This window comes from Eptesicus fuscus, chromosome 19, assembly GCF_027574615.1.
Source record: "Eptesicus fuscus isolate TK198812 chromosome 19, DD_ASM_mEF_20220401, whole genome shotgun sequence".
NCBI lineage: Eukaryota > Metazoa > Chordata > Mammalia > Chiroptera > Vespertilionidae > Eptesicus > Eptesicus fuscus.
Genome location: NC_072491.1, coordinates 38,785,741 through 38,801,428, shown reverse-complemented (window position 1 = coordinate 38,801,428; position 15,688 = coordinate 38,785,741). Strand labels below are relative to the sequence as shown.

The 15,688-nt window shown below is 40.1% G+C and overlaps 1 protein-coding gene and 1 pseudogene across 1 annotated transcript in view; one reads left to right on the top strand and one right to left on the bottom strand.

The window, feature by feature from the left end:
• NCOA2 (nuclear receptor coactivator 2) overlaps positions 1–15,688 on the top strand; it is a 264,744-nt gene that overhangs the window by 139,793 nt on the left and 109,263 nt on the right. The window lies entirely within an intron of this gene.
• Positions 1,844–3,771, bottom strand: LOC129147284 (tigger transposable element-derived protein 1-like; annotated as a pseudogene).

Genomic DNA, 15,688 nt, shown 5'->3' with positions numbered 1-15,688 from the left:
CACTGTCTGTGTGGAGAATGTATGTTCTTCCCATGTCTGTGTGGGGGTTTTCTAGGGACTCCAGGTTCCTCCCACATTCCAAAGATGTGCCCGTGAGGTCGGTAGGCATGGCTACATTGTCACTGTCTGAGTGTGGGTGGGTGGGAGTGGCCCTGTGATGGAAGGGCGTCCTGTCCAGGGTGGGCCCTGAGTGTGGTGACAGGCTCTGGTCACGGAGACCCTGAACTGGAATCAGTGGGGTGGAAAATAGTTATCTTATTTGTTTTCATGAATCTTTCGTGAATATATTTCTCAAATATGTGGTTAGCTCACATTTATATCAGTGTTTAACATTAGAAGTGTTTTGGGTCTTTACAATGTTTGATGATGTTTTTGTGCTCAGAACTATATCTTAAGAACTCAACTCTTGTTTCTATCAATTAGCCTCTGGTCAAATTGGTTTCATTATAGGCCCTTTCACTTAACATTGAAGTTTCCAAGAACCATTGATGATGTTAAGTGAAGACTTACTGTATCCTATAGGAAATTTTAAATTGTTGAGAGGAATTTTTGGTACAACTTGTTTGGCCAATCAGAGAATACATTCGCCATATCTTCATGAATGAATTTTCACATGTACAGGTTTAAATGGTAGTCTTAACTGGTATCCATCTGTCGTAGTTCCTTATCTCCTTTGTATCATAACAGAAAGAAGTTCATTTTATTTACAGCCACTTAAAACTAGGGTAGTTTTTGTTCCTGATCGTGTTGGTTTTCTCCTAGGACATCAAATATTAGTCCTTTACATTCTAAAATACTTTTATGTTGTATTATCACAAAATAACTTTACTTTTGGAGATTGGCAGTGCGAAGAACCTCAATCTTATGATTAGAGCTAAAAGGCACGAGTTTTGACGTCAGGGTAGTGTCTAAACAAGCCAGGTGACTAGCTTGCAAATCCTGCTGCACTTGAGAATTCCAACCACAGTAATTAACCACAAATATTACACCAGGTCTGAGCTTGTCAGGCTGAGGGGGTTTGTTGCTGGGAACAATCTTTAATTTGTGCAGAAGATAGGGTAAGAAAAGGTGGAATTCAAGGTGATCTTAGTAGTCAGTGTTGTAAAATTCAGTGAAATATGTACATTGGAATTTTTTTGTTTGTGAAAGTAAATGTTTGGGAAGATTTAGACGGGATTAAGGTATTGGGCTATATTTAATACACAGTTTAATTCTTCGGAAACCAAGGGGATGTAAAATTAATGAAATGAAAACATCTGTGCAACAGCTAGCAAATTGTTCCCGGGGACCTCGTAGAGGGTTTACTCCAAAAATTATCACTCAGCAATGCTGAGAAAAGTTTGGAATCTTCTTGGCTTACCAATTTCTCTCTCAGGCATTGTAGTCCTTAAAGAGGGAAGCCCTGGCATTGTCTGGTGTGTATTTTAGTTGTAGCAGTGACTCCTTTTACCAAGCTCACAGTTAATATGCAGGGTTATAGCTTAGTATAACATAAGCATATATTTGCTTTAACTGTAAAGATACCTTAATTATTACTATTTTTAATAAATATTTTGCCTGAAATATCAAATACTACCATCTTGTGTTGAGTAAAGTATTTCCTTTTAAAACCCAGTCAAGATGAGAAATACATAGCAATACTTGGGAGATATTGGGGTTCGGTTCCAGAACACCACTGCAATAAAGCGAATGTCGCAATAAAGCAAGTCACACATTTTTTGGTTTCCCGGTGCATATAAAAGTTAGGTTTACACTATATTATGGTCTATTGAGTGAGCAATAGCATATGTCTAAAAAAACAGTGTACACACCTTTATTAAAAATACTTTATTGCCCCCAAATGCTAACTATCATCTGAGCTTTCAGCGAGTCGTGACCTTTTTGCTGGTGGAGAGCCCTGCCTTGTTGATGTCGAAGGCTGCTGACTGATGAGAGTGTGGTTGCTGAAGGTTGGGGTGGCTGTGGCAATTCTTAAAATAAGACAACAATGAAGTTTGCCACAGTTCAACTCTTCCTTTCACAAACGACTTCTCCGTAGCATGTGATGCTGGTTAATAGCATTTTACCTACAGTAGAACTTATTTCAAAATTGGATTCAATCCTCAAACAATACTTCTGCTTTATCAACTAAGTTGGTGTACTATTCTAAGTCTTTTGCTGTCATTTTAACAGTCTTCACTGGGAGGAGATTCCATCTCAAGAAACCTCTTTCTTTGCTCATCCATAAGCAGCAGCTCCTCATTGTTCAAGTTTTATCGTGAGATTGCAGCAATTCAGTCACACCTTACGCTCCACTTCTAGTTCTCTTGCTATTTCCACCACATCTGCAGTTACTTCCTCCACCGAAGCCTTGAAACCCTCAAAGTCGTCCATGAGGGTTAGAATCAACTTCTTCCAAAATCCTGTTAATATTGATACTTTGACCTTTACCCGTGAATCATGAATGTTCTTAATGACATCTGAATGGTGAATCCTTTCCAGAAGGTTTTCAATTTTCTTTGCTTAGATCCATCACAGGAATCACTGTGACACCTATAGCCTTACAAAATGTATTCCTTAAATAGTAAGACTTGAAAGTTGAAAGCACTCTTAGATCCATGGGCTGCAGAATTGATTTTGTGTTTGCAGGCATGAAAACAACATTAATTTTTTTGTATATCTCCATCAAAGCTCTTGAGTGACTATGCGCATCATCAATGAGCAGTAATGTTTTGAAAGGGCTTTTATTTTATTTTTCCCTGAGCTGTAGGTCTCAACAGTGGGCTTAAAATATTCAGTAAACTATGTTGTAAACAGATGTGCTGTCATCCAGTCTTTGTTGTTCCACGTATAGAGCACCAGGTAGAGGAGATTTGGCATAATTCTTAGGGTCCTAGGATTTTGGCAACCTAAATGAGCATTGGCTTCAACTTCAAGTCACCGGCTGCATTAGCCCCTAACAAGGAGTCAGCCTGTCCTTTGAAGCTTTGAAGCCAGATATTGGCTTTTCCTCTCTAGCTATGAAAGTCATAGAGATGGCATCTTCTTCAAATGTAAAGCTGTTTTGTCTACATTGAAAATCTGTTGTTCAGGGTTACTACCTTTGTTAATTATCTTAGCTAGATCTTCTGGATTCTGCATCAGTACTTGCTGCTTCTTTCCTTAAACCTCATGAACAAACTGCTGCTAGCTTCCAACTTTTGTTCTGCCGCTTCCTTACCTCTCTGTCTTCCTAGAATTTAAGAGAGTTAAGGCCTTGCTCTGGACTAGGATTTGGCTTAAGGAAATGTTATGGCTGGTTTGATCTGTTCAGAACACTAAAACTTGCTCCCTATGAGCAGTAAGGATGTTTCACTTTTTTAATATATATATATTTTATTGATTTTTTACAGAGAGGAAGGGAGAGGGATAAAGAGTTAGAAACATGGATGGGAGAGAAACATCGATCAGCTGCCTCCTGCACACCCCCTACTGGGGATGTGCCCGCAACCAAGGTACATGCCCTTGACCGGAATCGAACCTGGGACCTTCTAGTCCGCAGGGCGACGCTCTATCCACTGAGCCAAACCGGTTAGGGCCACTTTTTTTTTTTATCATCATTCATGGTGTTCGCTGGAGTAGCACTTTTAATTTCCTTTAAGAACTTTTTCTTTGCTTTCACAACTTGACTAACTTTGGTACAAGAGGCCTGCCTAGCTTTCGGCCTATCTCGGCTTTCAACATGCCTCCCTCAATAAGCTTAATCACTTCTAGTTTTTTATTTAAAATGAGAGATGAACACTTAGAGGCCATTGTAGGCTTATTAATTGGCCTGATTTCAGTATTTTGTGTCTTGGGGAATAGGGAGACCTGAGAAGAGGGAGAGAGACAGGGCCAGTCTGTGGAGCATTCAGAACACGTATTGATTAAGTTCACCGAAGCAATTATAATAGTAACATCAAAGATCAGTGATCACAGGTCACCATGACAAATAGAATAATAATAATGAAAAAGTTTGAAATATAGCTAGAATTACCAAAATATGACACAGAGACAGGAAGTTAGCAACTGCTATTGAACAAATGGTGCCAATAGGCTTGCTCAACTCAACGCAGGGTTGCCATAAACCTTCAATTTGTTTGAAAACACACACACAATATCACTGTGAAGTGCAATAAAACAAGTTATGCTTGTGTTGAGGTAAAAGCTAGATGTTTGGTCTCATCATTTTATATGTTAAGTCAAATAATAGTTAATTGACTATGAGGTTTATATTTACAATTCATGTTTTATTTCTGTAAATCCTTAGATACTAGTCAATAAGTATTATGTTGAAACTTCATCAGATAACAACTACTTTTAAAATAAAATAAAAATTAATTGATTTTTAATTTTTTTTAAAATTTATTTTGAGAGAGAGACATTGATTTGTTGTTCCACTTACTGATGCATTCATTGGTTGATTCTTGTATGTGCCCTGACCGGGGATCGAACCTGCAACCTTGGTATATTGGGACTATGCTCTAACCGACTGAGCAATTGAATTGTTTTTAATTGGCCTTCTCAGATTTTGCTTTTGTGTTTTATAATTTTAAATGAGAAAATGTTTAACTTAAAATTTTATTTTTATTTAATGTTATTATTGATAAATAACATTTGGGGGCCTTTGCTTTTACTTTTCCCCTCTCTTTTTTTATTAATTGAATTTTCCCCCTTTTGATGAGGAAAACATTAGCAAACAACAGTGATATTGTTAACCATAAAGCTAATCTTTATGTAGAATTTATTATGTGCCACATACTGTTCTAAGGACCTCACATATATTGATTTAGTCCTTATAGCAACATTGGTTGTGCTGTCCTCTGCCTGCACAGGAAACAGGCACAGAGAGGCAAAGTAACTTGTCTAAGCTCACACAGGTATAATGAGCAGTGAAGTAGGATTCAGACCCCGGTAATTGCCTCTATAGCCTACGCTCTAAATTGCTATGTATATTGGGTTCAAATGGTGCTGTTATTGGAGCTGCTGATTTATTCTGGAATGGGGACAGGATGAACATAGGGACAAGGATTAAGGTAGAACTGATTTTTTTTTAATGTTTGTTTAATGAACTTTATTTCTATTCTACTTCAAATATGTTATAAGACTAAAGCATCGTTTAAATGGTGTTTGGTTTGCACTGGAAACATTCATGAAAAGTAACTCACAGCTAATTCAGAAATGTGCTTTAGAGGGAGGTGATCACCATACGAGGGAGAGCATTAACATGGGTAGCAGAGATTGGTATGAGACATGGACTATGAATTACCATTAGATTCGTGGGGTGTGGAGACCTTCTGAGGTTGAAGGCATGTGCTGTATATTTTCTTAATTAGCTACCTCTCCTTTTCTTATACCTTGCTGTTTCTAAGGTCATTACATCCCGATGTAAAAACCAGAGAATCCAAATGAAGATCCTTGTTTTCAGATATTGAGAGCACCCCTGGAACAGTAACGCTGGCTTAGGATTTGTTGTGAGTCATTTTATGTCCGTGTGCATTCCCGAGAGAGAAGCTTGTGTCTACACAGACATTCAGAGAGGGATCACTTACACTTGGCGAAACTTTAATAGTTAGCAGGCATGTTGATTCCTAGGTGATGTCACTCTTTCTTGTTGGGATACGTGGTGGAAATGGTTTTACCTCACACAGCCCTTGTAACTGGATCCTTGGAAATGAGCGGGGAAGTAAACTATGGATCTAGCTTTAGCATTTGTCTTTGGTCTCAATTGTTGTACCCTCCTACTGGTTTATTTGTAAAATGCAAAAATAACGAATTTCATTCTTGCACTTATATCTTCCTGTTCATTTATTTAACAGCTGTTTGTTGTGAGAGTTTGCCATGTCCTTCATTAATTAGTACAGGAGAAGAGGAAGCGACTGTCTCTGGGGGTGGGGAGAGGACTGATCAGGGACCCTTAGAGAGATGGAGAAAGTCAGGCTGATTCTTCAGTGGAGGGCGATCAGCAGGCACTGGAGGATGCTCGAGGCCCTCACTACCCAGCATAGAGCCACCAGCCACAGGTGGCTTCTGATCATTTGAGCTGTAGCTAATGCACATTGAGTGCAAACACAGGGTGGGACAAAAGTAGGTTTACAAGTTGTGAGTATGCGAAACACAGACTGTTTTTGTATTATTATTTATTAATTATTGTATTATTTTCCACACAAAATAGCTATAAACCTACTAAATGTACATTACTAAATTTAATTTCACCTGTTTCTTTTGACTGTTACTGTGGTGACTGGATGATTGGTGGCTCCCAAGATTCTCTTGTCAGTGCTGCTCTGAGCCAGGGGACAGCATGTGAGGGGGACAGTGGGAGGCAGTAGTCTTTCCTGTGGATGATGTATCTGTGTCAGATATGAGGGATAAACCAAGGACCAAGATGGTATCGAGCCTTCCCCAGCCCACAGTCTTCTGATCAGTAGCAGATGAGAAGCATTTTGAAGTCCACATTCCTTGGTGGACATAAAAGGCCTTTTCATGATCAGGCTCTACATTCTCAACTTCTGTCATGTTCTACCTTTAATGAACAACAGTTTATTCTCCTTATTCACGGGAGTTATGTTCTATAAAGTCGTGGCTAACACTGAATTAGCAAAGACTGAGTCATTGCTTCTTAGAGGAAATACAGAATTCTTTAAATACCTCTGGTCACAACTCAATACATAACCTTATTTTAAGTGTGTTTCTATTGTGTTTCTGTTTAAAGACACTTTATTGTGTGTGTATATATATATTCTTGATTCACTAACATTGAACTTACGGCCAGCAGTGCTGTAACTCCTGCCTGAATGAAGCTCATCTTAAATATGCATATATCTTCATAAGGCACATCGTAGCCTTCTGTGCATAGGGACATACATATCAGGCTGTGTGCTTTTCTCGTTTAATTTGCATACTAACTTGTGAGTGGATATTATTTCTGAATTATACAGACATGGAAACTGAGGCTCCAAAAGGTTGTCTTTCCCAAGGTTGCATTGCTTGTCAATGGTGAAAGCAAGAGATGAGGCAGGCCTCACGTGACTCTGGGGCCATGTTAGGAGATGCGGTTAAGTACCATTCTTAGTAAGGCTTCTGTCTTTGGTGGGACCACAAATTCCCCCACTCAAAAGTGTCCCTATCTGTTTGATAGCCTAGCCATTGAAATCTGGAAGGACTGAGCATGTGGTATGATTTACTCTGAGGTAAGGTCGAGAGCCCCTACGTATTTGTTAACTCTGGTGACAAAGGTCCTCTCTGTGGGTCTTGTCATTTCTTTCGGTGTATCTTTTCAACTTCTCTCTCTGCCCACAAAACAGCTCTGTCTTACATATCTCACAGACTCTACCCATCACCATTATCTTTGAATAGAACTTCTGTGCTGGCCACTCCAGTAGCCCGCAGAGCGGTGGGGAGGTGTCTTAGGTATTGTCGTGGTGTCTTCTGTGGGAGAAGCTGGATCAAGCTGCCTTGGCACAGCCCATGAGGGTCCATAGGAAAAGCTGTGGGCATGGACCATTCAGTTCAGGATAGGGTGCAGGAGAGTCTGGTCCTTTGAGACATTTACTGAGAAGATGGACAGGATTCTGGGTCTTGCGTTTCTTCACACCAATATTAGAAAACTGAGTTAAATTCCCTTCCTGTTCTACTTGGTTGTTTCTTTTTCATTTAGACAATGGAATGTTGGTCAGAGCTAAATGCTGGGATATATGTTGGTCAGAGCTAACCATTGTTGAGTTATATACATCTCCCTCTGCCAGGGTTGAAGGAGAATTCCTATAATGACCCATACATTCCAGCGGTCCCTATGGGCTCCCTGGTTTGCTCTCCCGTCACCTCCTAGGTTATTTCACCTCCTGGGTAACTTCAAGATAGTTGGAATAGATTCTGGGACATAATTCTTTAACGTACGTGGTTGGAAATGTTATCAGGGTGGCTAGGATTAAGTAGGGAGAGAGACAAGGTAACAGATATAAGTGGGAAGTGGTTTCTTGTACAAAGGTTACTGTGAGCAGATGTACCAAAGTAAGAGAAATTGACCAAGTTATTGCCCAACATAAGCAAACAAACAAACAAAAATCAGTTTTTGTTTTTGTTTCACTGGTAGAGGCCTGGGCTGCAGGTATGGAGCTCACTGAGGGCACAATTGTGCTAAATGGGAGCCTGGTCCAGTCCTAAATGTCTAAACCTCCTAAGTTCAGTATAATTTGTGGTTCAGGCAAGTGATGCACTGTATTTACTGTTGGTTACAGTTGGGACCTGGAGGTGGCGGGCCAGTCTGAAGGCTGGAAACTTTCAAGCAGAAGCACAAATAACCATATTACAGTGACATGAGATTCAGAGAAAGGTTCATGCTTCCCTTGGTAAGCTGAGAGGAGAGAACAAGGAATCTCATCGTTCACATGCTCTGTTGAATGTTCAGTTCACATTAGAAGAGCCACATGTAGTAGTGCCGCTGTGCCTGGCAATTCCAATGTCGACTCTCTAGCCCCTCTGATGATGTTACAGCTGAAGATCCCCAGGGATGGCCGTTCCTCAACGCTGAGGATGCTGTGTTCATATTTTCTAATACGTCTGCCTAGACTTTTCCTGTACCCTCACTGGCAAGTCTCCTATTCTGTATTTTGAAGTTGTTATTGAATAGCTTATGTTAGAGAGTGTGTAGAATTGTGAAAGAACATGGGATTTGCAGTCAGAGCTTGGTTGGAAGCCTACGTGCCATGACTTAGAAGCTTTGAGACATTGAGACTCTGTTAACTTCTTTTGAATTTGTTTTTTCTTTGCAAAACTGGGGGCAGCATCTGCTTTGCAGAGCTCTGAGAATGAAACAGTGCACTGGCTAGTACTGTGTCCAACACTTAATAATTACCAACCACCTAAGACATCTCTTCTCTGTGAAGTATCCCTTCAACACACTTGGTGTGTTTTCTCAGCTGTGTATATTTAATCTCTCCAAGTGGTTTTAAACTCTCTCTTTCTCATATCCCTGTGTATTTAAATATGTTTTTAATTAGTGTCTGTTCATTGACTAAATTCTCCATGCACCTGTTATTTCTTCTTCTATAGCAACATGGATTCTCGTGTGTCTATCCGAATTACAGATTTTTAATTTGCTTTTGTTATTACAATCTAAAAGTATATTTTAGTTTTATTTTTAGTTCCTGGTCATTATCACCTAAGTGACTGTTATCTTGCTTTCCCCTCTTTTAGAACTAGAGCAGTTGATTTGTTTTTTACTCTCACTGCAACATTCTACCTCTGTCCCTGTGGCTAGTTATGAAGACTATGTAGAAACATGCTAAAGCCTTTTAAATTTTAAAAGATAAAAAACTATATGTTTGGATTTTTAAAATCATAGAGATAAAAACTAGAAGGAAATATCTGCTGGAGGAGTGAGACCTGCGCAGGTGAGAAGACCTGTGCTGGAGGGAGGGTGCAAGCTCCAGAGTCGGCTGCTGGGATTTGAATCTCACTTCTACCACCTGTCGGCTGTGTTTGACCTTGGACATGGACATGTTAGTCTATTTTTCCATACTTCTGGAAATAATGATAATAATGACTTCATAGGATTTTGGGGAATATAAAATAAAATAATACAGGTGTAGCATAGTAGATAGTCAATGGTGCAATAGCTTCAAACTCCATAGCAGTTGGTAAAGCAGCTTAATTCAGTGAACATTGTCAGGCCTTCTGATAAGGGCATAAGATAAAAAGACAAAAACATGCTCAGCTTCTGCTCCTTGAGGAGCTTAAAATTTGGCAGGGGAAAAGACAAATAATTATGATATACATGTATATGATAGTGTTCTATATAGGCTATTAAAGGCCAGAGGAAGGAAATTTAATTTGGGGGAGAGGGTTTTCTGAGCTGGAACTTAAAAAGATGAGTGGGAGTTAGCCAAAAGGGGAAGCTATATGGTTTGTCCGTGTCTAACAAGCACAGCAAAGAGGTGAGAAGTAGTATGCTGTAGATGAGGAACCATGTACACCTCACCTCACCAGGGCAGACAGTAGGGTGGCAGAGGAGCCTGGAGAAACGGGCAAGGGCTACAGCATAAGGCAGCTTAGGTGACCTTTGGGGCAGCATAGACTTCCGCCTGGAGGGAGTAGAGGCTACTAAAGATTTTAAGCAGGGAAATTATCTGCAAGTAGGGAAACTTACGTTAGTAAATCCAGGTAAGAGATGATGAAGACCTGGGCCAGAGCAGGAGTGATTATCATAATGAAGAGAGTGGAGACTTGAACCTTTAAGAGGAAAGTCACATTATGGATGATTTGATGGGGAGAATGTGGAATTTAAGGATGATCAGTGGATGGGTGCTCTTTCATTGGGGCAGTTTTAGGGTGGAGAGAAATAATCAATACTGTGAACTGACCCCGAGCTGAATTTTTGAGGTGGAACCTTTGAGAGGTGAAGAAAAGAAAGAAAGATTTGGGAAACCATGAAAGTAGGTGATACTACCGAGAAGAATGAGAAGCAGCAGTTCTTAACCCTGTTTGAGCATCTGAATTACCCAGAGAGCTTCTCAGAAAAATAGTGATGGTCAAGCCACACCTCTAAAATCAGATTTAATGGGTCTGGAGCAGTGTCCTGGTCATTTGGTGTGTGTGTGTGTGTGTGTGTGTGTGTGTGTGTGTGTGTGTTTTAAATCACATAACATAAACTTTACCATTTTTACTATTTTTAAGTATACAGTTTTGTAACATTAAGCACATTCATGATGTTGTCCATTTCCAGAACTTTTTTGTCATTTCAAACAGAAACGTTGAACCCATTAAAAACTCCCCTTTCCCTTTCTTTGCACCCCCAGTAGAACAGGTAACCTCTGTTCTACTTTATGAAATTGACTCTTCTAGGTACCTCATGTAAGTGAAATTGTAATATGTGGCCTTTTGTGTCTGATTCCTTCCACTCAGTGTTTCAAGGTACCTCCATGTTGTATGTACAGTAAACTCCCTTATCTTGGTGGGGTATGTTCCAAGACCCCCCAGTGGATACCTGATACTAATAATAGTACTGAATCCTATACATACTATTTTTTTTACTAAACATGATTACTATGATAAAGTTTTATTTACAAGTGAGGCTGCTTAATGCTGCTGTGAATACGGTGTACATGTATCTGGTTGAGTCCCTGCTTTCGATTCTTTTCAGTCTATGCAGAAGTGGAACTGCTGGATCATGTGGTAATGTATTTTTTTAAGAGCTCCCAGGTGATCTTTCATATTCAGCCATAGTTAAGAACTTATAGTGTACAACAAGGGTGCTTAATCTGGAGGATCCTTGAAGGGTGGCCTTAGTGGGCTGGTCTTTTCAGGAGAATTGTGTGACTTACTTTGTATATACGTGGTTTTACTTGTTGTCTTTAATCAGATTCTCAGAGCAGTTCCTAACTCCAAAGCAGAGTTAGGAATCACTGCAGAACATAATGTTATAAGACAAAGATTTGAGTAGACATTTCTCCAAAGAAGATATGTAATGGCCAAGTAAGTACATGGAAAGACGCCCAATATCATTAGTCCTTAGGGAAATACAAATCAAACCAACAATGAGATGCCATTTCAGACCCATTAGGATGGTTAGAATTAGAAAATAAAAAGGGAAATAAGTATTGACAAGGATATGGATAAGTTGGAACCCTGGGACAATGTTAGCGGGAAAATAAAATAGTATGTCTGCTTTTGAAAGCATTTTGGCAGTTTTTCAAAAAGTTAAACAGAGTTACCATATGACTCACCAGTTCCATTCCTAGGTATATGTCCTAAGAACTGAAAATATATATCTACTAGAGGCCCAGTGCACGAAATTCATGCACTCGGGGGAGGGGGAGTCCCCTCAGCCCGGCCTGTGCCCTCTTGCAGTCTGGAAGCCCTCGGGGGATGTCCCGCCACCACCACTGCGCTCACCAGCCATGAGCCTGGCTTCTGACTGAGCGGCACTCCCCCTGTGGGAGCACACTGACCACCAGAGGGCAGCTCCTGCATTGAGCATCTGCCCCCTCATGGTTAGTGCGTGTCATAGCGACCGGTCATTCCACTGTTTGGTCGATTTGCATATTAGCCTTTTATTATATAGGGTGTAAGAACTGTACACAGATGTCCATAGTAGCATTATTTCTAATAGCTAAGAGTAGAAACAACCCAAGTGTTCACCAACTGGTGAGCAGATAGGCAAAGTGTAGTATATCGTTACATTGGCATATTCAGCCATAAAAAAAGGAATGAAACACTGATACATGCAACAATATTGCTGAACCTTGAAATTATTATTCTGATTGAAACAAGTCAGACACAAATGACTACATATTGTATGATTCCACTTACATGAAATGTCCAGATGAGGCAAATCTGTAGAGATTCTTACAGGCCTCCTCTCGGACTGCTTAATTATTCTTTGCCCTCTCTTTTACCAGATCTTCCTCTTCAGAGTTATCCAGACCTCCATCTCAGCCCAATGACCACCTAGTTGTCTTATTTTTAAATTTTATTTTTAATAGCTTTATTTAGCCATAAAATCCACCCTTTTACCCTCTACCTTTCAGTGGCTTTAGTCTAATCGCAGAAATGTGAAACCATCACCACATCTAATTCCACATTTCCTCACCCAAAGGAAACCCGTCCCCATTAGGCAATTACTCCCCAACCATACCACTGAGGGAGAGAAGTGTAATCGTGGATCATGGAGTGAGTGGAGGAGAATGGGAATAAACCACAGGCCCATATTCCCTTATTTGAATCTCAAAATTCAACAAACGCAGAAAATGGAAAGGTTTGGCAGTAAAGCCTGACCTGAATGGGTCTGGGCTGATTTATAATCTTCATTTGTCCCACTTTGTGTGAAATTCAGACATTTCACTGCATAAATAATATTGAATTTGAATGCAGAATGCTTCTACAGGCCCCTGTGGGGATGGTATGAAACACAGTATATAACACATACTCTCTTTCTAAAATTAAACATATCTTTCTATCTGAATTCTAAATTATGTGGCCCCTAAGTGTTGGAGGGAAGGGCCTACAGGTCTGTAGTCTTTGGATGGGTTGGGATGTGAAGGAAAGGTGTGAAATTGGATAGTTGCTAGAGAAGGTTTCAGATTCAAGGGGCATTTATTCTAAAGGATGGAAAGGACCTAAGTATGCTAGTAGGTTAAAACAGAGAGGAAGAGGTTGAAAATTTGGTAAATAGAAGCTTTGTAGCAAAGTCTCAAAGAAGGTGGGGAGGGAAATGGGAGATGGGGTTGGAATGGTTGGCGGTTACAAGAGGAGGGATCACACATCCTCTGACATACCAGGAGTGATGTAGACAATAACGGCGGATGTCTTTGTAAGTCAGGAAGAAGGAAAGGCGAGTAAAATCAAATTGAATAGTCATTTGCAGAAGTGGTTAGAGAATGCTGCTACAGGCCCCTGTGCTGGAAGTAATTGTTGGGGTGAATAGATGGAGCTGACTTAAGAACAAGGGAAATGATTTGCAGGCAAGATGATGGGTCTAGGGCAAGTTTAGAAACCTTGAAATGTCTGTGGGACCATTTTGCCCCTTAACTGTATGGTTTTCTCCATCACTGTCCAGCTTCCCACTGACAAGAGTGGAGAAATCTTGGGATTACATTTTGCAGAATGAATTCTGTGAGAGGAGATGTTTGAAAGGGAACCGAGGGTTCTGAGGGCTGGTGGTGGGTCTCATAGGCAGAGAAGGAAAGGAGTTGAGTGAAAGGGGCGTGAGACCTCAGTGTTGTTACACACTGAAGACCAGTTATTAAGGAAGAAGGCAATAAGAAAGCTAGTACTCTCAGAGGTGTGGGCAGCATGTGGCGTTCAGAATAACAGCAATTCTGGCTGATTACAAGGTTCAGGGTATGATCATAAGAGGCAGTAGTGGCAGTGAAGTGGAGGTGAACTTTGTTGGAGTTGAGACTGATGAGGACCTGTGAGGATAGGTATGAGCCCATCCACATAGACTTTGAAGTCACTCAGGGTGATGACCTAAGAACTAATTGAATGCCAATATTTTTAGCAAATGTGGAGGGTTAAGTGAAATGTTGGTAAACTTCAGACCAGAACATAGATAGAAGGTGTTCACTGCATGGGTTTCAAAGGAGATGAGACTTTTATACCAGGCCATCCTGTATTAGAGCATGGCCTCCTCGCTGCTTCGAGGACTGTGGCGAGTATGACGCCCTCCTGTCCCTAGTGTGCGTACTGGGAGAACCAGCAGCTCCTACTGGCACGGGCTGCAGGGGGCAGTAAGGAGAGCCATGGAGGCACAGGGTTCCGTATGAGGGGGGAAGCTCTGTATGAGGGGAGAAGTGGGAGGCAGAGTGAGAAGACCGACCGGGTGGTGACCAAATTCGAGGGAAGTTTCATCTTTGCCCAAATCCAGATACCAAATACACTACAATAAAAAGGTTGTAAGAATTTTTTTCTTTTTTTATTGTTTTGTAGGTGTTCACATTATTTTAATGGTACAACGTAAATAATGTCATTGTGCTAGTTCAGACCCTTTATTCTGAACTGCTAATATTAAGATTTTCAAAAACTTCATCTTGTTATTACACGCTGGCTATGCTTTGTGTTATCTGCTTATTTGATAAACAGATCCTTTTTTCAAGTCACTAATTAAAAAAATAAACTGGCTAGCCTGGAGAACTCCTCTTTGTTTATAATAATCAGTTACTTACCATCCAGAGTGCTACTCCACCAGCCGTGGCTCCTCTCCATTGTCATCCAGCCCAGTAGCTCCAGTGCTGCTCTTCCTCCCCAGTCAGTGCGGGGCAGGCTTCCCTGACCACCAGGGTCCTTCTGCCAGGGCTTCTGATGTAGTTGGTCTGGGGCAGAGCCAGGAAATCCTTGCTTTTAAAAACGCTTCATGTGATTCATTGGCGTCTAATTTGGGTAGGAACCACCAGCGGAACCCACCCACCTTTAGCTTTCATCTCCACAATAGCATTCTGTCAAATGTGAACACACTGTATCTAAGCTATGTCCCTAACTCAACATTCTTTTGTCAAAGTACAAATGAAGTGCTTATAAATATTTTAAAGATATTCAATACTAGTGATCAGTTTAAATTATGAAATAATATCATGCCATAACCTTCAAATTAGCAAAGTGTTTAAAAAATCATAATACCTATAGCTATTGTGAATTACGGTGGGGTGGTAACTTGCACACCTTGCTGAGGCGATTATAAATTAATACAGCCTGTTTGGAAAGTAACTTGACATAGATAGACTTAAATAGGGGTCACACCCTTTGACCTAGTAATTACATTTCAGAGACTCGTATCGGGACTGTTGATTATTGTTAATAATCAGAAATGTGGATCAGTATTTATATGAAAGATATTCATCACTGTTATTTATAGAAGTAAAAAATGAAAGAAAGATGAATGATTATAGGAAATGGTTAAATATTTCATAGTACCTTCATATGATGGAATATCATAGAACCAGTAAAAATTATGTTTATAAAGATATATTTAACATCATGGAAAATTTTAGTTAATAGCATTAGGAGAAAAACAAAGGAAACATGTATAAAATTGATTACAGTCTCATGTGATGAATAACAATATTTCAATCAACAATGGACCAAATATACAACAGTGGTCCCATGAGACTATAATGAAGCGGAAAAATTCCCATCACCTAGTGACATTGTAGTATAATAGCACAACACATTACCCACTTACTGTTGTAACAAA